The sequence below is a fragment of the Alligator mississippiensis genome, chromosome 12 (genome assembly GCF_030867095.1).
Source record: "Alligator mississippiensis isolate rAllMis1 chromosome 12, rAllMis1, whole genome shotgun sequence".
Classification (NCBI taxonomy): domain Eukaryota; kingdom Metazoa; phylum Chordata; order Crocodylia; family Alligatoridae; genus Alligator; species Alligator mississippiensis.
In genome coordinates this window covers 49,840,218-49,863,581 of record NC_081835.1, presented here as the reverse complement: position 1 = coordinate 49,863,581, position 23,364 = coordinate 49,840,218, and the positions used below count along the sequence as shown (strand labels likewise).

General features: G+C 44.0%; 1 protein-coding gene across 11 annotated transcripts in view; it reads right to left on the bottom strand.

Moving 5' to 3' along the window:
* EXD3 (exonuclease 3'-5' domain containing 3) overlaps positions 1 to 22,990 on the bottom strand; it is a 457,407-nt gene extending 434,417 nt beyond the window's left edge. For 5 of the 11 annotated variants that reach the window (XM_019475746.2, XM_059715504.1, XM_059715505.1 and 2 more), the window contains exons 1-2: positions 22,900 to 22,989; positions 8,430 to 8,543 (exon numbers count right to left, since the gene is read on the bottom strand). The gene's annotated coding sequence lies outside the window, so the exon portion shown is untranslated. Of the gene's footprint in view, positions 1 to 8,429; positions 8,544 to 13,927; positions 14,553 to 22,029; positions 22,213 to 22,899 lie in introns of those variants that run through there. The other 6 variants (XR_009455884.1, XM_059715506.1, XM_014602716.3 and 3 more) reach the window with 4 other exon arrangements.
* Between the last annotated feature and the right edge of the window lie 374 nt (positions 22,991 to 23,364).

Below are 23,364 nucleotides of genomic sequence, written 5' to 3'. Positions count from 1 at the left end.
GATATTCCTATCTACTGGGATTCCAGTAGCTTTTGCCAGGCCTGCCACAGCTGCATTAGCTTTAGGCACCTGGACAACAGCTACTTTCTCATACTGCTGCTGATGGTCCATCTCCTAAGGAGGCCCTTTTCTTCCTCCCTTTAGCATCCCTCTTTCATCAGGAATTAGACTGCAGTACAGACTCTTTTAATGTCAGAGGGACTTCTTGTGGTTTGGGACATACAGTAATTCTGGTTTCTCTTCCCATTGCAACAAATAATTATCTCAACACTTTAAGAAGGAATCACTGCATTAACATCAGGGAAAGAACTAGGAGAGGTGACAGTCTGCCAAAAGCATATGCAAACTGAGACTGATACCACTGTCTGTTCCTTTGGCTGCATTCACCCCAGCAAGTTGCCAGCTCGGAGAGAACTATACCCTCCAGTCTCCCCCCAACTAGCCTGATGTAGGTCAAGTTACTGCCTGCAATGAAGACAAAGACCTGTTCCAGGTATGCATATAAAATCATTAGGTAGGCTAACATAATGAAGCCTTTTACTTGGTTGGAGCAGCTCTAGTTTTCGCATCAGCACCTCCATGCATACAGTTTGTGGCCTTTGCTATAAACTATATTTATCGGCATGCCACATGCCCCCAAATAAAAAATGCACCTTGTTTTTGGAAAGGTGGAAGGAAGAAAAAAAGATGTTTCAGAGTTATGGCTGCATAGAGCTGGGAGAGACCCACTTACCCTTCCTTTCCAGCTCAGGCAAAAGTTAGTGTTAACCCTTTAGCAACTGAATTGCCAGCAGCTCTTGGCTGCTTGGCCAAAAGCTGAAACTGTAGCTGCTGCTTAAGACTGGACTCCGTGGGCAGATCTAGGATTTGGAAAAGAGCTAAAAGCAGTCTGCAAGGCTGGGAAATAGAGAGAGAGAGAGACCAGGAACAGCTAACAGCAATGTGGCCAAAGAAAGGATACCATCAAGACCATTAAAAGGGAGAGAGAGCTAACACCCTTGGAGTGAAGAACAATTATCAGGAATCGGGTAGATCATAATGAGACAAAGTCAGCTGACTCCCTTGATGCTGCCTGAATAGAAATCTGTGCAAAAAATAAATAAATTGGCTCCCCATTTAAGATGGTCACCTCAATTTTGGAAGGCTAATTTTTTGGAAAATGTTGTCTGGTGCATGAGTAAACATGTATTTACACAAGAAATTAAAACAGTAGCAATTGCTAATTGATGAGCTACTCTGAAAACAGATTCTTCTCCTGTGGGAAAGCAGGAGAGCTCCAAAAGGGAATGCTTCCTTTTCTGTAAGGGATGAAATCAGGCAGGCAGGAAGGATATCTGAATTATATGAGCCTCTGCCAAAGTTCCTTTTAAAAAAGGGGATGGAAAGGGGGAAGGAAATTAGGTTTAGGTAAAAATGTATGTTTAATATCTTTCCACATGATGGGGAAAAACTAGGACATTCTAGTCTAAGGGTCCCACCATATCCTTACATTACATTGTTGGCCTTCCCTCGCAAAGATGAAGGGAACAGGGGCTTTTTTTGCATCACAGTTTTCATGTTACGTAAACATTGCACTTGTTATGTGATATTCACTTTCATGCGTGTCATTCTGGGCCGTGCTATAACAGGACCATTAAAAATGTGGTTTCTTTCTTTAAAGAAAAAAAGTGACGATTTATAAGTTATAACTGAGCAGAGACAAAGGCTCCGTTGACATAACATGTGGCTTAAATCTGAAAGGAGAAAGAAAGCTGTTCTGCTAAACTGACAGTTCTACATAGAGGGCTAGATCTAAATTGGTGCAATAAATCAATGGGAAAGAGTTCTGTTTGGTCAAAAAAAGCATTTATTTGGACAGGGAACAAGAGCGCTTTAAAATTGCTCTGGACACTGTAATCAGAATGATTTCTTCATTTTAGGTTTTTGTTTTTTGGAGTTTTTTTGGGTTTTTTTTAACTATATCCCGAAAGTTTTCATTTGCTTTGCTTAAAGCTATTTACTCTTTGGTATTTAATCTACTCCAAGTTAGCCTGCCAAAACCACTGGGCTCTTATCTAAACAGCTCCTCCCTATGCAACATAGAGGTTAGAGATCAAGCTGTGAAGGAGTCTCACTGATTTAAAGAAAGCAACCTATCCTGCATTGCCATCTTCCTTCACTGGGCATCAGGCATGACCTTCATCTAAGTTTCCTCTTGTCCCCACAACAGGTTATCCCTCTCCTTCTTTTTAATAGCTCTTACCCTAACTTATCCTAAATCTCTATTTGCACTTATCCTTTCACACATACATTATTTCAGCAGAAAAATTTCTGCTGTTGCTGCTGCCTGCCCACATTAGACAGCCACTTAACCATCAAAAACCACATGAGAATCAAACTCCTCAGTCGCTGGTTCTATCAGTAAAAGTACAGAGATACCCAAGAAGCCTGCCAGAAAACACCCGCTTTGGTCTCTGGATGCTGAAAGGTTGCACCATGGATGATGTACACTGAAAGACAAGGAGAACTTGGCAGGACATTCCAAGCATAATAATAAAATGTAGCTGGGACCAAGGACTGTAGCAGTCTCTTTTAATAAAAATCAGACGATACCTGGAACCGATTACAGCCTGAAAGCAAAGATGATGCTGGCGTCCTTTAATGACATTTAACACCCATATGTCATGGTTAAGTCGTTCCCTAACACATGCAAACATGTCATTATGCAATTCAGATGAGCCTTCAAAGGACAATGCAAACCAAAATATAAACTGTGCCATAAAACTAAACTAGTCTTTTCAGCTAGGCTGTGAAACAGAACTGTAAGAGAAGATTTGTGGAAGACAGCACTGCAGAGCGAAGTATTTCATACAAGCATCTGTGGCTTCTCTTCACCGCTTTACCCAGAATTCCATGCCGCTGAGATTTTTTTTTTTCATGAGCAACTTGTGCATGTAATGAAAGGGCTAAGGGAGTGTGACATGATATTGTATGAAATGAAGTTGGGAATTTCAGACCCTAAATCTTTTGTCCTTCAAGTTTTATTATTTTCAATTAGAAGCATGAGACTAAAGTCCTTCCGAAAAGAGCTAAAAACACCCTTTCGCTGTGAGGGAGCACTGTTGCTCAAAATCCTACTCTGGAAATTTTCACTTTTTCCATTTCAGCTTAAACTGAATGTGTCATTCAGGCACACAAAATTATTTACTTTTTATAAGCTGAACAGACTTGATATCTGCAATAGCACTACCCAGCATTTGCACATTGGTATCACTTTTCATCCTAGGATATTCCAAAGCATTTCCAACCAACAGAATAATATACATTATGCATCAGCTCCATCACAACAAATCAGCTTGCCTCTGGAGTGAAGCTCAGTAGCTGTTTATGAGTTCAGAAGTTCAAGCGTCTGAAACAACTGTGAGGAATTATGAGCTTTTAAAACCTTATCCATGGTCTTCCATTGCCCCAGATAAGAAAATCTGACTTGGCAGGGTGGGTTGAGTCTCGACAGCATAGGGACATAGTTTCACCATTGCTCAGTTCATGCCAATCAACAGCCTGGAAGTCTGTGCAAGGGGCTGAAGACCCCTGATTCTCTCAGCTCAGGAGCAGTTTACATGGCACCGTGCCTTAACTCAGTTCCTGCTTTCTTCCAATCCTATCCATTCCCTGGTCAAAAGAGATAGGCTGAGGACCCTGAAGTAGAAAGTTTTTTGCCTTTCTCTCCTCAAGCAACCACTCTCTACACCTCCTACCTACTGGGACTACAGGCAACAGTAATAGAGGGAGAAAGATAACTTGAGGATGCTGCCATTTTTACAAAAGAGATGATGAGGGAATTGAGAAAACTATGATGATGCAGCGGATAGACAAGTACTTCATTTTTTTGAAACAACATTCTGCTTCCCAGAAATGAAATTAAAGGCCTGTGACATTTTAAGTATTCACATCAACACAACAGAACTCTTCAGGGCATAAAGCAAAACAATGGTCTTGTAGCTAAAACAGAGCCAGGAGATGTGTTCCATGGACACATTTCAGATATGATGTTATGATCCTGGCCCACCTTTGTAATGTTTGTGGGTCATACAGACAAAATGACTATACAGAATTAGTAGCATTGAAGCAACGCTGCAGCTGTTATGGTCTAGGAAATGAGTGCCAATGATTTTTGTGGGTGATATCTAGGGGCCTACCCAACTCAAAGAGGTTGCTGACTGCTTTCGTGGGTTTATCATGGCACCCCCATGCCTCAGATTGGCCGAAGGGCCCTGCACACCATCACTGATTGGTGAAAAGGGATGTCAATGATGCAGTTACACCCCTTTCCACTAATTGGCTGAGAGGGCTGCCATGCAGCCGTGCCCCTTGCTGCTGATTGGTGGAGAGGGGTGGGAGTGGCATGACAGGCCTTCGATACGGTATCCAACCCCACACTGGTGAACAAGTTAAAAGGCTGTGACTTGGATGATTACACAATCTGGTGGGTGGCAAATTGGCTAGAGGGTCGTACCCAGAGAGTGGTGGTGGATGGGTCGGTATCGACTTGGAAGGGTGTGGGCAGTGGGGTCCCGCAGGGCTCAGTCCTTGGACCGATACTCTTCAATGTCTTCATCAGTGACTTGGACGAGGGAGTGAAGTGTACTCTGTCCAAGTTTGCGGATGATACAAAAGTGTGGGGAGAAGTGGACACACCGGAGGGCAGGGAACAACTACAGGCAGATCTGGACAAGTTGGACAAATGGGCAGAAAACAATAGAATGCAGTTTAACAAGGAGAAATGCAAAGTGCTGCACCTAGGGAGGAAAAATGTCCAGCACACCTACAGCGAAGGAAGTGACCTGCTCGGTAGCACAGAAGCAGAAAGGGATCTCGGAGTCCTAATGGACTCCAAGATGAACATGAGTCGTCAGCGTGACAAAGTCATCAGCAAAGCTAACTGCACTTTATCATGCATCAGCAGATGCACGACAAACAGAACCAAGGAGGCGATACTTCCCCTCTATCGGGCACTGGTCAGACCGCAGTTGGAATATTGCATCCAGTTTTGGGCGCCACACTTCTAGAGGGATGTGAATAATCTGGAGGGGGTCCAGAGAAGGGCCATTCGTATGGTTAAGGGTTTGCAGGCCAAGCCCTACGAGGAGAGACTAGGGCACCTGGACCTCTTCAGCCTCCGCAAGAGAAGGTTGAGAGGCGACCTTGTGGCTGCCTATAAGTTCATCATGGGGGCACAGAAGGGAATTGGTGAGGCTCTCCTCACCAAGGCGCCCCCGGGAGTTACAAGAAATAATGGCCATAAGATAGCAGAGAGATTTAGACTGGACATTAGGAAGAACTTCTTCACCGTTAGAGTGGCCAAAATTTGGAATGGGCTCCCAAGGGAGGTGGTGCTCTCCCCTACCCTGGGGGTCTTCAAGAGGAGGTTAGATAGGCATCTAGCTGGGGTCACCTGAACCCAGCACTCTTTCCTGCCTATGCAGGGGGTCGGACTCGATGATCTACTGAGGTCCCTTCCGACCCTAACTTCTATGAATCTATGACAGGCAGCCCTCCTTTTCCTCTCACCCCCTGGGGGCCAGCTATACTGGGGAGCCAGCATTTTATTTTTAGGACTTTTTTTTCTGTGGATTTTGCAGAGATCATCTTATTTCGCAATTTCCGCAAAATCACGATTTGAGTAGGTACCTAATGATATCTTGTATTAGACCAACCACACAGCTGGGGTAGTCTTAGATAAGCCTTCAAATGCAGCGTAATCTTCTTTAGAATAACAACTAGAATTAGCTGTTATTAATTAACAAATGTTGTCAAAGCTGATTTGGCCTGGTTTTGTTTAAATTTATGTCTGTATATCTAGATAAGTTCAAGAGTATGTTCGCAGATCACCCGTGGCTCCTAAGCATGAATAATGTATGTTGTGGGTACAGAAACCAACAATAGCCAGGAAATCTAAAACTACATTAGATAACTTTTTTTAAATAAGTAATCAAAATAATAATAATAAAAAAATCATGCCCGCAATGGTAAAAGTTAAACTTTAATTTTAACCTCAAATTTTCCTGGCTTTTGCCACTTTGTCCAACACTTACCAATTTCCATAAAACTTCTCCATTTTAAAGCACTTTCCACACATCATGAGAATTAATCAATCCCCTTGTAAAATAGGAATTACCCTCCTCCAAATCTTAGATGAGAAACTGAAGAGGAAATATTAAGTAATTTGTCCAGAATTACAGAACAAGTATCAGTGCTAGGAGTAGAAGGGGGAACATGTTTTTTGGCACGTTTAAGTGTACATGTACAAAGAGGCAGCAACACAAATGGGACTACAACCACTCTCAAACGAGCACAAGTTTAGGGTCATGCTATCCCGTCGTATAAAGACATTGATAGAAGCATAGTGTTTAGATGCTTAAAACCATGGTTCAGAAAGCATTACCTAACAGACTGCTATTACCTTTTTCAGAACATAGGCATTAAGCTGTCCTAGTCCTCTGGAATTTTGTCCTGCTAGTAGTATGAGCTACAAAAAGAGTGATGGCATTATATATCATAAATCTCAGACCTTAACCATTCTACTATGAAGGACAGCAAATTAAGAATGATTTTTACCTCAGTCTCTCTCTCTGTTTAATAGATATATGACCTTGCTAACGTTGCATCCAATATCCTTTGTTAGGAAAGATTGCCCCCTAGTGAAATTTTAAATTAAGTTTTAAAACAACGGCAATAAGGATTACACTGATGAAAACAAAAATTAGATTTTCAAGGTACTTTGAATTATTATGCCAACCTTTATTTCCAGATGAGCAACAGGTGAAATAATAACTCAAACAGCACTTATTTGTGAATTATGCCATGCAAAGATCTTTGGGTTTCTTTATATTATTCTAGAATACCTAGAATCACACAAGCACACAAAACTAGCGTTCAATACCCTAGAAGGTTAGGTTGGTGTTATCTTTCCTAAGCAGATTACCTGAATTCCTCAACATTTATTTTAACTATCGGGAATTGCAGAATGACCAATGAAGAGGGACTTTATAGCACTAGTGAGAACATCTAATGGTGCCTATGTCCACTGGGAATTAAAAAGTTAAACTGACATTGAAAGAATAGTAAAGTACAATGTTGCTCACAGCAGGCTAGTCACTCAATATTATGGCCAAGGGGCTAAAAAAGTGTGAGTACACTACCTTAAGGTAAAGACGTATAAAAAAACTTTACCAGTGTGACATAGTGACATGATTCTTACCAAATGGCTTGCAGAAACTAACCCATTCTAACAGTGAGGACTAAGCTACCAGTGTTTAGCTTTCATTTGCTGTGGGGTAAGTGCACACACACGGAAAAGGTGGCACACAGTAAATCTGTTTACCAAGCAGTAAATGTTATGCCCATACATACCTAACTGAAATACTATATGCTCAATACATGCAAGTAAGATCCCAAAGGCCTGTCTAACCAAGCTGTTTGAGTTTGAATGCACAAAATATGGAATTTCACTTAACACCCTGGACCATAAAATGAAATGAATGCCATGGCACAGTACACAGAGATGCTCCAACCTTGCAGTAACACTGGGAATCATGTATAACAGGGATGTTTAAATCATCCAGTCCTGCAACCTGGATGAGGTGCACAGGGCCAGTCTGTGGGCCAGATGCAGATATTGCATGCAGTGTGTGTCCTGGACTGGCCGTGTGTGCTGCTGGCATCACATGCTAACTCCAGCCCTGTATGCCTTATGCAGCACATGCTGGAGATCATAGCATGTGGCGACATAGGGCCAGTCCAGAACACATACTAAATGAAGCATGCAGAGCTTGTCTGGGGCACACACTGCATGTGATACCCATGCCAGACAGGCCCCTGTGCTCTAGCTTTGGGATGCAGGGCTAATTTATGACTTGTCCCCAGTTTATGCCCAGATTGGCCCTGGGCCATGTGCAGCCAATGCTAGATATGCTCTGCATGTCGCATGCAGCATACGAACTGGAGCCAGGATGAGCTGCATGCGGTGTGCCTGCCAGAGCCCCACAGGCTGGATGATCAAGGCTGCAGACTGGATCTTAGAAACCCTTGGTGCATGAAGTTCACAGACAAAAAGGTAAAGAGACCCTTTCAAACCTATTCCTAAATACGTTTGCTATGCCATAAATCATTGATTGTTTTGAAAGGACATCACCAGTGCCATATAAATGGCAATGGTGATAAGACAGTTCTTGCTACAACTCGAACTAGTGTGACTTTGCTAATGGTTGGGTTTGCTTTAAGACACCTGCATGAAGACAGTGTCCCCTGAAAACATACTACAGCTGCTTGTGGGGTTGGTAGACCCTTTAGGAATGAATTCCAGTGAGAAAAGTCATCATAAACTGGCCAGAGTTTAAGCTGATTTTAAGTCTCAGTGTCAAACTGTGACAATGAGATAGTTTGCGTACCTGCTCACAGATCCCAGCTTATAGAGGTTTGGGTCCAAGGACACAGCAAAGGTACCTGTGAGAACAGTGCTGCTTGCTCAGTGAGGACAAGATAATTCCACCTCTGTTATATACCTGAAAAGAATCAAACACATTTGGTCATGTTTATATACTTCTCTATTACAAGGGTGTAGGTTGTAGCCATTTTGGTCTAAGGACATAGGCAGACAAGGTTTTTTGGGTAAAACTGATATCTTTTATTAGACCAGATGCTTCCTCAGGCTGAAGAAGGGTTTTTAAACCTGAAAGTTTGCTAAGAACATTTTTTCCAACTATTTAGTTGGTGTAAAAAAAGATATCAGATTTACCCAAAGAACCTTGTCTGCCTATACTTTTCTGCACACTTATCCCCTAATTCAGAATCAGGACAGCATTTAAATGTATACTCAAGTCCTAGTGACAACAACAAACTTCACATGCTTAAATGCTGAATAGGTATCTACTCGCTTATCTGAACAAAGACCGACTTAAGAACATGCTTAAGCGCTTTCCTGAACTTGCTAAAATCTCTTTTCTTGCTAAATGCAATCTCTTCATTAAGGTAATGGGGCAACTGCATCATTTACATAACAAGGGAGTGAATAAGGATTCCTAATGCAATGTTTACTGATCCACATTCTAACAACTCAAATGGATCACATTTTAAAAGGCAGATCATCTTGACAAAATCTTCCTTCTCATTCACTGTCATATGAATGTCCCTATGGAATCAAGGCAATTGCTTATGAGAAAAATAACTTTAAATTGTGTGATTTTTAACAAATTTTTCATAGATCTACTATTGGATCTATTATAGATCCACTACCAGTCCCACTAAAGACCTGCCTTACAAAGAGTCTGAAACACTGGCTGTTTTTACTTGAAAGTGGAAAAGTGCAATTTTTCCCTGTAACTCAAATGTTAAACCAGTTCTCCTTCAGTTTCTAACAATGTTAGATTTCACATCCCTTTGGGATATTAAGAGACATTTTCCCCAAATGTATAAGCAACCATATCTCTGACACAACTCAAGTGGATCAGTTTTATCCAGCATCCATTAAATGGTCTTTTTCCAAGCAATGTGAAATTCCTACTGTGCTTTAGCCCACATTTTCAAACATTCATCCATTCTGTAATTTTCCAGCCAGTTCCTTTTCTGACGTAACAACTCACCCCTTGAGGAAGCTTAGGTTCAGGCAAAGTTTGACATTTAAAGTTCACTGGATAGACAGTGTTCTGGATGTTTTTAAAGTGGGAATTTTTCTTTCATGAACATATAACCCAAACATAACTGAAGCAATTTGCCCCAAAAATGGGGGGAAAAAAAATCCTTCTTTAAAACCGTATTTCAGCCATGGAAACTTGAGTCTAGAATCAAAATTTGCAGAGAGGTATAAGTAAAAGCAAACAATGGATGATAATTAAAACATTTTGCAACTGTACTGTACTGTAACAGTCACTAACAGAGAACCCACAGCCTTCCTAATATTTCCTCATGTGATTTTTTTAAAGACACTTATTTACCAGCTGCTTTTTCATCTGATAAAATGATAAAGGAGTAAGACATGCATAACGAAAGTTTGTGGCTGAGGAGTTCAATGGGGCATGCACAGAGCCTAGTTACTATACATCACAGCTCTGTTACATATCTGCATGGTTTATCTAATACACCATGAAAATGCTTTGTATTATTGTTACATGACTGTCAACAATGTCCAAAAATAAACTTCATTGTAAGGATGTGCAAATAGCGTGACAAGGAGAGTGCAGCATATGTTTTCAAAAAAAGAGTGCTCTACAATGGCAATACCTCATATTTACATTATAGTTTAGTCAACATTCTTGTAACACCCTTGGCACAGATGCAAAATGAAGAGGGAAGGCTTATTAATAGGCAAGGAACAAAGGCATAAATGTGAGAAACACCACATGATCACTTTCCTATTCTGGCTACATATTATCTAACAAAGGTCCCAAACTGTGTTAAGTCTAGCAACATGTACTGAGTGCAGTCAATTAGGCCTGTGTGAAGTGGCTAGTATTCGCTTTGGATTCGGATTCAGCCAATTCAGGGGACAGTGATTCAATTCGGTGATTCGAATCACTGTCCCAAATCGATCTGGCCGAATCTGATTCGAAGATTCAGCTGCTGCCAAATCAGCCTAATCTCTGAATCACACAGGCCCATCCACCGCCCATTCTCAATGGCTGCCCTGCCCGCCCCATCTCCCGGCACTTTGGAAAAAAAAGCCCCCACTCACCAGCTGCTGCCTGGCAGGGGGTCAATCCCCGCTGACCCCCACTGCCTCACGCTGCGTGGGGGGCTCTGCATGAGCCCCCAGAAGCCCCAAGGCTGCTGCAGCAGCTGATGAGTCTGGCGGGGTTGGGGTTTTTTTTCTTAAAGGGCTGGAGCTAGGGCAGGCAGGGCAGCCATGGGGGGGATGGGACAGCATACAGGGGTCAGGGAGCTTGTGACAGAGCCCCTCACACAGCATGGGGCAGTGGGGATCGCCCCCCTGCTCAGCAACACCTGGTGAGTGTGGACTTTTTTTAAAAGGCCCGGAGCTAGGGCCAGGTGGGGCAGCAATGGGGGAGCAACAGGGGATGGTACCTGGCAGGGGTCCCTCCATGGTCCCCCTACCCCCTCCTCAGCCCCTCCCCCTACTTACCAGCTCAGAGTCCAGGTCCAGCTCCCTGCTGCAGCAGGTGGAGACTGCCTGAATCATGGAAGTTCTCCGAATCTTTCCTGAATCGATTCAGACCTTTTAATTGGTCCTCTGATTCAATTCAGATTCAGAGATTTGGCCACCAAATTGGGCCAAATCTCCTCCGAATCGAATCAGCACCCAAAGCTTTGCACAGCCCTACAGTTAATCTGTTTCTGATCTGACTTACGTTAGTGTAAAACTGAAGTTACTCCTCCAGCGTCTACAGAGCTACACTGGTACATGCAAGTAGAGAATCAAACCCAGTGCACCTCCGAAGGCAATTCATGCTCACATACTCTCAAGCAAAGGTGGTGCCTCTACAGGTAAAGTGTTTTGTAGAACCATGTTCTTAATCTTTTGCTGTTCATTAAGAATGCAATGGCATTCAATTAAAAGCTTTTCTTGCTTTGCTTAAATTTACCTCTCTCTGTGTTCTCTTCCTTGACAATTCTCTCCTCCTGTTATGCACAAGAGATTACATAAGGAAGGGACAACAGTTCTCATCATTAAGAGCTGTCCTCTAGTCATCGCAACAACAGCTGCAGCAGAAGAGTATATGGCAAAGCTGGTGGAAGAAGATGACAGTAACCACAACCACTGCCTTGGGAGAGGTTAAGGCTAAAGGAATAAACCCTGAAAGAAAATCCGGACTGGAGCCCCTAAGACAGGCGATTAATTCAATCTTCTTTCTGGCAGCTCCTAACAACTTTCCTGTCCCCACATCATATTGGTTCTACCTTTCCAACAGATAAGTCAGCAGATTTGACAGGGTGATTCTGATGCTTGGGCAATTCTTGATCACCTAGCAAACACCCAGGCTTTTCTGCCCTGGAGAGGTTACTTCAGTTTCGCCAACATATTGAAACAAACAAGAGTCAACAATTACCAGTTATAAGCCATGGATCGATTGGCATAGATCCAGGCACCAGAGGTTGTCTCTGATGGTGGGAGAAGTCATTGAACCCCATTGGAAAACTACTGCCCACCTCAAGCTGGGCAGTCCCCAGCCAATAAGGTGTTTTCCTGCCAGTCTGCTGCGTCAATGGCTGCTTGGAGCTTAGAGATTCAACTTCAAAGCAGACTGCTATTATGCACCACCAGCTACTATTAAAATGCAAGGAAAAACTTTCAGTCCTATAGACTGTAAGTTGCAATGTACATACAATGACCCCAGGTATATCCAATGGCCTCCAAACCATTCACTATGCACATAAAACTGCAGTCATTGATGCATCACTCCTAAGACTGAATGTCAAGATTGCTGCTCTACAAGAGACCAGACTGCCAGGGACTGGCTGCCTAAAAGAGAAGAAGTACACCTTTTTCTGGTGTGGTAAACAGCCCAAAGAAATTGGAGAGCATGGCGTTGGCTTTGCACTCAAAAATAAACTGTTGTTTGCAATAAAACCCCCAAGCAAGGGCTCCAAAAGATTAATAGTGCTTTGACTCACTACTGCCTCTGTTCCTGCCAATCTCTTATGTGTATATCCCCCTACTCTCACCGTTTCATCTGAATCAAAGGACCACTTCCACGATGAGCTTAGTGCTTTAGTCAGTAATATTTCACATAATGAAAAAATCCTCCTGCTTGGAGATTTCAACACAAGGGTTGGTGCTGAGCATGCTGCCTGGCTGCACAGTTTATGCACCAATGGTATCAGCAAAATGAATGAAAACGGACAAATGTTTTGCTTGAGCTTTGTTCGTGTAATGAGCTATGTATAAACAAATTGTTTCTTCAGTGTGAAAGCTCAACATAAAGTACCTTGGTGCCACCCACGATCTGGACACTGGCATGAACTCAGCTTGATTATCACCCACTCACAAGACTTCGTGATGTAATCATCGTGCCATCCTATCAAAGTGCTGACTGATAGTGGTCATTCACTGGTATGCACTAAAGTCAAAGTGTGTCCCAGTAAATTGTACAGGAATAAGAAACTCTCCTTACTACAAATAAATGCTATGTGACTGAAAACTAAAGACACATCATCTTGATTTATCAAAACTCTCCAGGGCGCTATCATCTCTTAAACTGTGTAATACTGCTGAGAAGAAATGGGTTCAGCTCAAAGGAACAATCTATCAAACTGCCTTGGACTCTTGTGGTACCTTGCATTGCAGCTCAAATGATTAGTTTGATGAGAACTAATCTGAAATGATCTCACTCACAGAAAAGAAATGGTCAGGTCTCCTTAAATACAAGTGTGACCTTAGCTACTCCAACTTGCAGGCACTTCAAGAGATCCAGCAAAAGCTCTAATGTACAGTGATACAGTGTGCAAACAATTACTGGCTACAACTATGTGAAAGTATCCAAAAAGTTGTTGACCAAAGCAACATGCAAGCAATGTATGGGAGCATCAGGAAAGCTCTCAGGCCTGTTCTGAACCCTTTAAAATCCTCCACAGGTGAAGTCATCAATGACCGCAATAAGCAGATGGATCGATGGGTTGAACATTACTCAGAACTCTACTCAGGAAAATGTGGTCCATGACTCTGCTCTCAATGCACTTGACAGCACTTGACCATGAACCTACCATTGACGAAATAGAAAAAGCCACTGATCAGCTTGCTTGGGGTAAAGCCCCAGGTATGGATTACATACCAGCTGAAGTTACTAAGAGCAGGAAATCCGTCTCCCTCCTAATATGTATGTATTGGAGAGAAGGTGGAGTTCCTCAAGACATGAAGGATGCAAACATAATCACTCTGTACAAACACAACGGTTATATAAGTGACTGCAATAACTATCATGGTATATATCCTTACTTTGCATCATTGGGAAGCTGTTTGCCAAAGTTGTCCTGCTACGACTGCAGACCCTTGCAGACAGTCTACCCTGAGTCTCAATGTGGTTTTAGATCCAGTAGATCCACGACAAGAGATTATAGTTTCCTTGAGACAGCTACAAGAAAAGTGCAGTGATCAAAGAAAATCTGTGTACATCGTATTTGTCAATCTCACTGAAGCTTTTGGTCTTGTCAGCAGAGATGTTTTGTTTCAAATTCTGAAGAAGATTAGCTGCCCTCCTAAGTATCAAGTCCTTCCACGTCAGTATGTGTGGAACGGTGCAGTTTGATGGACCACATTCAGAAGAATTTGAAATCAAGAGTGGTGTCAATCAGGGCTGTGTCCTAACTCTGTCACTTTTGGGGATTTTCTTCACTGTCCTACTCAAATATACATTTAGTGGCTCTTCAGAAAGAGTATGCCTTCAGACCAGATCCAATAGGAAACTCTTTAACCTTGTTCATTTCAAAGCAAAAACGAAAACCCAAGAAGTTCTTGTCCATGAAATGCTCTTTGCCAATGATGCAGCAGTGTCATTCAGAGGCAGGACTTCAAAATCTCATGGTTTGCTTTTTTCATGCTTGTGATGATTTTGGTCTGACCATTAGCCTAAAGAAGACAGTAGTCATAGGTCAACAAGTTGATCGCTCTCCTAAAGAAAGAATAAATGATGAAAGCCTGGAAGTGATTAAAAAATTCACTTACTTGGGCTCTGCTACCTCACACAAACTTGGCTTGGAAGCTGAAATTAATGTTTGCATTGGAAAGGCAAGCAACGCCATGGCTAAACTTCAAAAGAGAGTTTGGAAAAACTGAGCGCTCACTCTATTGACAAAGATGTCTGTCTACAGTGCCTGCATACTTAGTTCTCTACTGAATGGCAACAAAACTTGCACTCCTTGTGCCAAGGGAGAAAACTAACAGTATCCATCTTCTATGTCTCCACCATATCCTGAGCATAACATGGCATGACAAAATCTCCAACTTTGCTGTTCTGGAACGGGCCAAGATATCCTCAGGAGTATGTTCATGCTCCTGACATAGACGTCACCATCTGTTAGGACATGTGAATCATATGAGCAATGGCCAAATCCCCAAGGACATACTCTACAGTGAGCTGGCCATTGCCCACTGGCAAACATCAACTTGGATGGCTCAAACTCTGTTTTGTTGATGTCTGCAAGAAAAACCTTAGTGAGCTGCTCATCGATGGCTAACTCTAAAAATCAATCACTTTGAACCACTGTGAGTGAAAAGATGCCATGAAGCAGGGTCTACGTCACTTTGAGATGGAGAGGTTCAATGATGAAATAGAGAAGAGGAGTCAGAAGCAGGCAAGACAAGACGGTACTTGGCATGCCGATGCAAGCTCAACTGAGTTTGTGTGCAACTTGCCGGAGGGTCGGCTTGTTGCACATCAGACTCCTCAGCCACTAAAGAAGCTGCAGTAGTACCCAATGACCCACCCACCAAAGGCATTGTCTCCTGAGACTGATGGCTGCCAATGATGATTACAACTTTAAGGGAGACACCTCAAATTAATGACATGGACAGACTCATTAGGAGGAGCCAAACAACTAAGCTACTACCTATGGATTCCAAAGGCCATTTCTTCAGATTAAATAAAGATACCAACTTTGTTATGACAAGGCACCTAACCAATAAACCATAATCTCTTCATAAACATTTTATGAAGATAGGTAAGTACCATCTACTCCATTTTACAGGTAAAAAACTGATACTAAGACGTAATCTGATCCAGCAATGAGCTCCAACACATGCTGAGAAACACCAGAAGAATTTTCTTTCACAAAAAACATTGCTCTCTATCATTCACATGGTAAGACTTCTCCTGGGCCACATCTCTGCCTAAAACACCCTCCTTGATCCCACATGCCATGCAGACAGTCTTCTACTGCACCCTGAATCTGGGTCATTCAACCCTACCTCAGACACTATCCACAAACCCTCTTACATTAAATTAATTTTGCTAAAATTGACATGTTTAAAGCCACACAAAACAGGAACCAGATGTTTAGTTAACGCTAAGGGTATCAAATGAGTTTATGCTTCTGTAACTCTAGCTTTGTCATAAACGTTATAATGCCTTTGTCATCATCCCTTCTTCCACTTTGTCTAATTTAAAACTGTATGTTGCTTGAAGAGCTGCATTATTATTTGTTTATAAAGTGCTGTAAACACCCATGGAGCTGCATATGGAAGAAGAATTTGTCTGGCTAAACAATTAGCAAAAATTTCAAACTCAGTAACACATTTTGAAATCTAAAACTGTTAAAATCTGGTTGATGAGGAGACTGTCCTGAAGAATTAAAAAATGTTTAACTGTTTTTCAAACTAGCCTGTTGGTGAGCCCAAGTCCACAGAGAGTTGGCTGATCAGATGGTGCTGATATTTTCCTCATTATTTCCAGCTGTTCTATCACATTGAAGACAGCAAAAATACATTAAATATTTGCCTAATGGTACTTTACCATACAAGGAGTTGCTGCAATTGACAAAGAGAGAGTAGATATGCAGACTAGCTTCTCTCACTGTTATCATTTACAAATAGGAGAGGAGGTATCCATCCACAATATCTGTACTAAAAACTGACCCTTAACATAAAAATGCTGAAAAAGCTTTAATTAACCCTCCAAATTCACTAGGGACAGGAGAGATTTAAGTGTTTCCAATTTACACAGGAATTTTCACTCCATTTTCTTAGAGCTGTGCTCATTTCCTATTTGACATATAGTAAGGACAAATACAATATAAGTTTCTTTAGAAAATGAACCATTTGTGATGTGGAGCTAAGGTAAACTTTGTGATGTTAGTTTTCCCTTCTGAATTCACACATAGATTCTGTCCATTATATGTTACTCTGATGCAGTTTTTAAGGAGCTGAGAGATCAAGCCCCTACCCTGACTTAACTGAAGCGTTAGATTAAAACAGCTGACAGATTGCTGTGTTACACTGCTGCAAGCACAAAACTCAACGGAAAAGGGGATGACAAAATTTGCTCTGCACCAGGTCTGCTAAACATAATTATTTCTAATATACACAATTCCTGCAGATTCTGACCCTCAATCCCTAAACTCATATGCAGAAATACAGAGGATATTTCTTTAGGTTCTTCTCTATGTGTTGAAATTTCTTTTTGATCAATTACCTCTGCTTTAGCACTTGCCTGTGCATATATTATTTTAAAAATACAAAATAGAAATCACAACGTATAGGTCTTAGTCAAACCAGTTTACTGCCTCCCCTGGTAAGCTGTTCCAATATTTAATCACTTTCATTGTTAAAAATTGGATCACATTTCAAGGTAGAATTTATCTAAGTTATACTTCCAACCACTGGATTTTGTTTTGTCTTTGGCAGCAAGATCAAAAGGAGCCCAATATCAGATCTCTTTCCCACAAATAAATACCTGTACAGAGTCAGCATCACCTTTTGACCCTTCAATAAGCTTGAGTAAATTTTGCTTCTTAAGTTTCACTTCCTCAGGTTTGCTCTCCAAACTTGGACCATATTTGTAGTCTTCCTTTGAGCGCACTCCAGTATTTCCAAGCCTTTCTTGAAGCATGGACAATACTAGGCACAGGATTCTAGCATGGTTTCATCAGTGCTACATGCACAGGTAAGACTGCTTTGCCTACTTCTACTTTATCCTTTTGATACATTTAAAGATAGCCTTAGCACTTTTTGGCCATAATGCAGTGAAGGCTCAAGATTACGTATGATAAACTCTAAGCCCTTCTGAATAACTCTTTTCAAAACAAAGTCTCCCTGTAAGCAGGTCACTCACCCAGCTTCCTTCCCAGGGCAGGTCAGCAAGTGTGCAAGCGACAAATAGGTAAGGTAAACCAACACATGCTGTCCTTCTTCAGAACCTGAGGGGTAACCTAGGCTGGGTTCCTCCCTTAGAACCAGTCTTCCCACTTCCCCCTTGCACTCTGCTCCCGGAGCGTTTAACTTCGGCCCTGTCTGCAAGTGGTGACAGCCCAGATCATAGCACGTGTGGCCAGTCCTGCCACCCTCAGGTGCGCAGCAGGGCTGAGATGGCATGGCAGCCAGACTCAACTTCCAATCAGCCCCTGCGGTGGTGGCTCCTTCCAGCTGCCACTGCCAGTGTCATTGCTACTGCCAGACCCAGCCCCACTGCCCAGGTTCCCCAACCCATCTACCCCACACCTATCGGCAGGGGTGCCAGACAGAGTTGGCAGGTGGGGTCTCCATGGAGACCAGCCTGGGACCCCCATGGGCAGGGTGCACTCAGCCAGGCAGATGGGATAGGGCCGCCAGTTGGGTGGGGAGCGGAGCGGCATCTGGGAGCAAGACAGGCAGACAAGGCCAGGACTGGGGATCGTGGGGCCATGACAGCGCAGGGCCAGGGCATAGCCACAATTTGCTCCCTGCACAAGGTATCATTACTGGCCTCACCCAAGGTGGGGAGTGGAGTGTAGACCCAGTACAGCATGGCTGCAGAGAGGCGCAGCCCGACAGTGTGAGGCAGCCTAATCTGGCCATAATTCATTGGGACTGGCCCATGCTGCTGCACCATGCCACTTCATAACTGTACTGGGGCTCCCCACACACACCTGTGCTGGGGCAAGGCCAGTGGGAGTTGGGTCACAGGCGTGAGCCAGAGGTGCATGGGCCCTTCTGGGTTGGGCTGGTAACTATCAGTCATGTGGGGAGCAGATCGCGGCTCTGCCCCAGCCCTACACTGCCACTGCCCATAATCCTGGGCCCAGCCCTGCCCCTGCCCACCCATCCCATTCCTGGACATTGCTCCCCACCCACCTGTAGCCCCATCCACCCAACTGAGTACGCCCTGCCTGCAGGGGTCTGGGGCCAGTCTACAACTTAGGGAGTTTTGGCTAACTGTTGTGGGTGGGGGATGAGAAAGGGGTGAGGAGCAAGGCGGGGTGCTGACCTGGCCTGCAACAGCTCACCAAAACTCACTAAGTGATGCTCTGGCCCAAATATTTGCCCACCCCTGGGCTAACCAGTCTGTAGTTCTTCACATTACTGTTTTTTACTTTGTACCCTCCTTAAATATTGGAACTACATTTGCAGTCCTCCAATTCCTGTGTTCCAAGACTTGTTCAAACATTACTGATCCAGAGAACTCTCAAGGTAGTTCCTATAAAATCCCAGGGATGGATACATTACCTTGCTTCATGCCAATACAAAATAGAAATTAAACTCTTCTTCCTTTTCTGCATCAGTGGTTAGCTTCTAGCAATGGGTCTATGCCTGACCCTCTAATGTGTTTTTTTAAATGTCTTATAATAATTTTAATCTTGTTGGTTGTTGATAACATTAATTTTTTTGGACTCCAATAAACAGTCATTCATATTAACCAAACTGCCTACTTTCTGCCATTTTTTTGTAACTAGAATTGTAGTTTTTGAAGCATGCAAGAGCCTATCCTTCAACAATTCTATGATTCTACTTCCCAGTTTTAGCTAGTGCTTCCCACCATAAATTTGATATTTACAATCAATTATACCAAAAATGGCTTTAAACTTTGTATAACCGGCCCTTCTGAAAATCCAGTATATAAAACAGTAGTTTGGAACAACATCTGTTTGTTCAGGGTAAATGTAAAAAATTTGTGATAGCTTGTACATGGTAAACCGGTAAGCTTTCGGTCAGATTAACTTTTCTTTGTCTGTAGAATGAGAGTCCATATTGAATTATCTTGTGATGGATGCAGAATTTTCTATGTTAAGAAATTATCATTAATTACTTGTAAAATTTTAAGGAAGTTATATTACTGGCTGCATGAGATGTCTAACGATTGTTCCCAGTTGAACCCACCTCTAAAAACAGTTTTTCTTCCTGTACGTTAAGGACAAATTATGGACACATGCTTTAGGACCAACTCTGTTCTCCAGTGAGCACAAGCAGCCTGTACCAGGGGCCCATCTTAATTTTTACTAGTTAGATTTTATTAGATTTTGAGATCCTGTGATTCTAAATGCCCTGCACTCTGTAACAAGCAGTGGTGTCTTTATGTAAACTTGCCACAGGTCAACCCCTTTGGGCATTCTACCTTTACAGAATATGTTGTAACAAACGTTAACGCGCCAGGCAAAAGAGCTACTCCAAGATTCATTAATACCAACCAAATCACACCTTCTGGTACATGAGAATCTAGGATCCTAACATTGGTATATAGACTATTTAAAAAAAGGGATCCTTACATGCCCCTCACTATTTGGGTACATTGTATCAATGATGCTTTGGGTCTATGTTTGCACATCTTGGTGTTTATACCATTTTTACTTCATTTTCAGGATCATCTTAGAATTGCAGAAAGTTAGGGTTGGAAGGGATCTTCACATTTCTCTTTCTGCATCTTTCCCAGACCATTATGGCAATCCTAAAACTAGACAGTAATGCCTTCTGTGGTGTCACTGATGTTAGGGTGGATAACTACAGGTTTCCCTCGCTTTATGCTGTCCATATGTTCCTGGAAAACAGCACATAACTCAAATTCGCATATAGGGAACCCACTTTCCAATGTAACAAATAGGGATATGTTCCAAGACCTCGACTATACTGACACCCCAAGCCCATTTCTACCACTTCTACAAGACAATTATGGTACTCACCAACAGCAGACAATACACACAAGAGAGAGGGTGGTGGTGAAAGTTACCATAACAGGGGTGTTGCAAACAATGAGTAAGAACAGATCCACACAGACTATATTTTGATGTGCATCACTCCCACAATGCACCGCACAAAGCAGTTGACTGCAGGCTTCCACCACATCCATCTCATAAGAGTGAATTTACCTGGCATATAATGAATTTTGGTATAAAAAGGGTCATCGCATAAGAGCGAATTCGCACATACAGAACCCGTATAAAGCGAGGGAAACCTGTATTCAATGCCTGATGGACGTGGCAGTTGGCAGCAGTTCACTTTGCCTATCTGCACTGCTGCAGCCCTACCTTCCTGGTCACCAATCCTCTAATATGTGCCCCATGCTGGAACCAGAGCTGGAGCTGCCACCATCGCATAGGGCATGCTGTGGCACAGGGGCTGGAGCGGCCACCATCTGCCCTGGGTTGGAGCTAGAGCTGCTGATGCCACCACAGCTTCCCTGTGCCCCACAGTCTGGGTAGAGATGATGAGGAAAACCTGCAGTCCATATCTGACCCAGGCCACAATGTGAGTTTGACATCTCTGCTCTAAATTAAGGCTTTTCACAGAGGCCAAGTTGTCTATCAAGCAGCTGCTGAACTCCCTCCCACAAACTCCCTTGGAAATTCTGTTGTTGGCCACTCTTTGAGAGAACTTTTATCTGGCTTTTAAACTTAGGCTAGGAACAGATGATGTATCTGACCCAAGACCAGTTGTGCCTGTGCTTGTTCCAGAACAGCAAAGTCACAGGATTGGTGCGTACACACATCACCCTTCCAATCAAGTTGAACGTACTGCTGCTTTTCTGCCACTGATCCAATGATGCAAACCCGAGGCAGCCCTTCAGCTGCACTTTGTAATATCCTAGGATAAACTGTTAGCACTTCTTATCCTGCAAACCTTTTTAGAGTTAGTCCTGGGACAACAAATAAGGACATCTGAACAATCACAATTTGTCCCAAAAGAAAATGGCTTCTCCAAGGACAAATGCAGCATCTGTTTGCAGTTCTAGTGATCCTAAACCCTCTCATTGGGGATTATTACCAAGATCACTAAAGTAAAGCCCAAATATGAATTTAAGGTCACACACCTCAACCAATATTCAAGAATTAGAGAGACATTTTTAAAAATCCACAAGAGGCCCGAAGACAAGGATTCAGTCAATTATCCCCAAAGCATAAGATCAATTCTCTCCTCTCAGGCAAATTCTTATGGAAACTCCATTATTAATCCCTGGGTTGCTCACTCAATGCAGTTAAGAGATTTTCACATCCTCAATTTAAAAATATCACCATACATGCGGAAGTCACTCTCAGATTTGGGAAAGAGAACAAGGAAAAGAAACATGCAGTATCAGAGAGCTCATTCATATCCACTGTTGACCAGAAATAACAGGATTCGGTCACAGCTTGCATCACCTTGACACGGGGCTTGAAGGTAGGACTTTCAAACAACTGATCACGAATGGGTCATTCTGGTTCCCCGTGCTGCTCAGTTACAGCGTCTGAAGCCTACTCTTAAGATTTGCAATGTGGTACTTCATAATTTCCACATCTGAAACCCTGCAGATTCAGCAGGCACAGTAATGTGATGGCACTGGCCATTTTAGATGGAAATAAACTCTTTGGCTTCACAGCCTCAGATTATCTGGAGCTCCTTTACCTGGAGCCATTTTCTCCCGGAAACCTCCCTTCCTGGTGCTGCGTTTGGGGGGTGCTAGGGGTAAGGACTCAAGTCTGGGCACTGACTGGATCTGTGCAGACTGGCATCTGCGCACCCAGGGACAGGACAGCCTCGGCGAGGACGAAGGCCCCCACTTGGACCAGCCTCCGCTCCACCCTGACCCTGCGAGCCCCTGGGGACTCCAGCTGATGACTCCTCCACGGAGATGTCGCCACAGACGCGTAACCTGGTGCGTTTCGCAGGCTCCCCCCACAGCTGTGAGCAGGGGGAGACCTTGGTGCGTGCCAGGCTGCAGCCCTGGCATCGCCTCCTGCACAACCTCGGCTGCCCCGCCAAGTCCTGGACAACTCCTCCTGGCCCGGGCCAAGTTGCCGGTACATCTACCCGGAGAGGCACCCTGGGGCCCACGGGGTCCTTTCCCTATCTCCGGGCTGCTCGTGCCACGGGACGCTGCCCTGCTCGGCCTCGCTCCGACCCGGAGGCCGCTCCCCTCCCTGTCTTCTTTTCAGCTGCTCCCCGAAATCATTGGCTGTGGACCCACCAGCCCGGGGAGGCGGGCCCGGCCGGGAGCCGGGAGCCGGGGCCCCGCCGCGCCTGCCACTCACCTGCCCCGAGCCGGAAGCCAGGAGACGAGGCCGGGACTCCCGGGTCCGTCTCCCAAAACCTTCCCCCCCCCGCAGCCGGGCCGACCGGAACCCCCGCGCCCGCCCGGACGCCATTTGCCGCCGCACCCAGGCTACACTGACGAGGCGGGGCATGCCGGGGGCGGGGCTTGCCGCGGGGGGCGGGGCCAAGCTGCTGTGCCCCTCTCTCCACCGCTACGTTGCTGCGGTGCCGTTGTGGGTGTCCGGCGTGTGTGTGCCGCCCTGGCTGCGTGGGCGCTGGCGCCAGTGGGGGCAAATAAGCTGTTCTGGTCCCTGCCCTTGGCAGGCTGCGGTGCCCGTAAATGGTGCTGCTTTATCCAGTCCGGCGGCTGTGGGCTGGGGCAGGGCTCGAGGGGCCTGATCCTGCACACCTCAGGACCTTGTGTGCAGGAGCGAGGCCGGGAGCACCTGCCCGGCTTTCCCCCC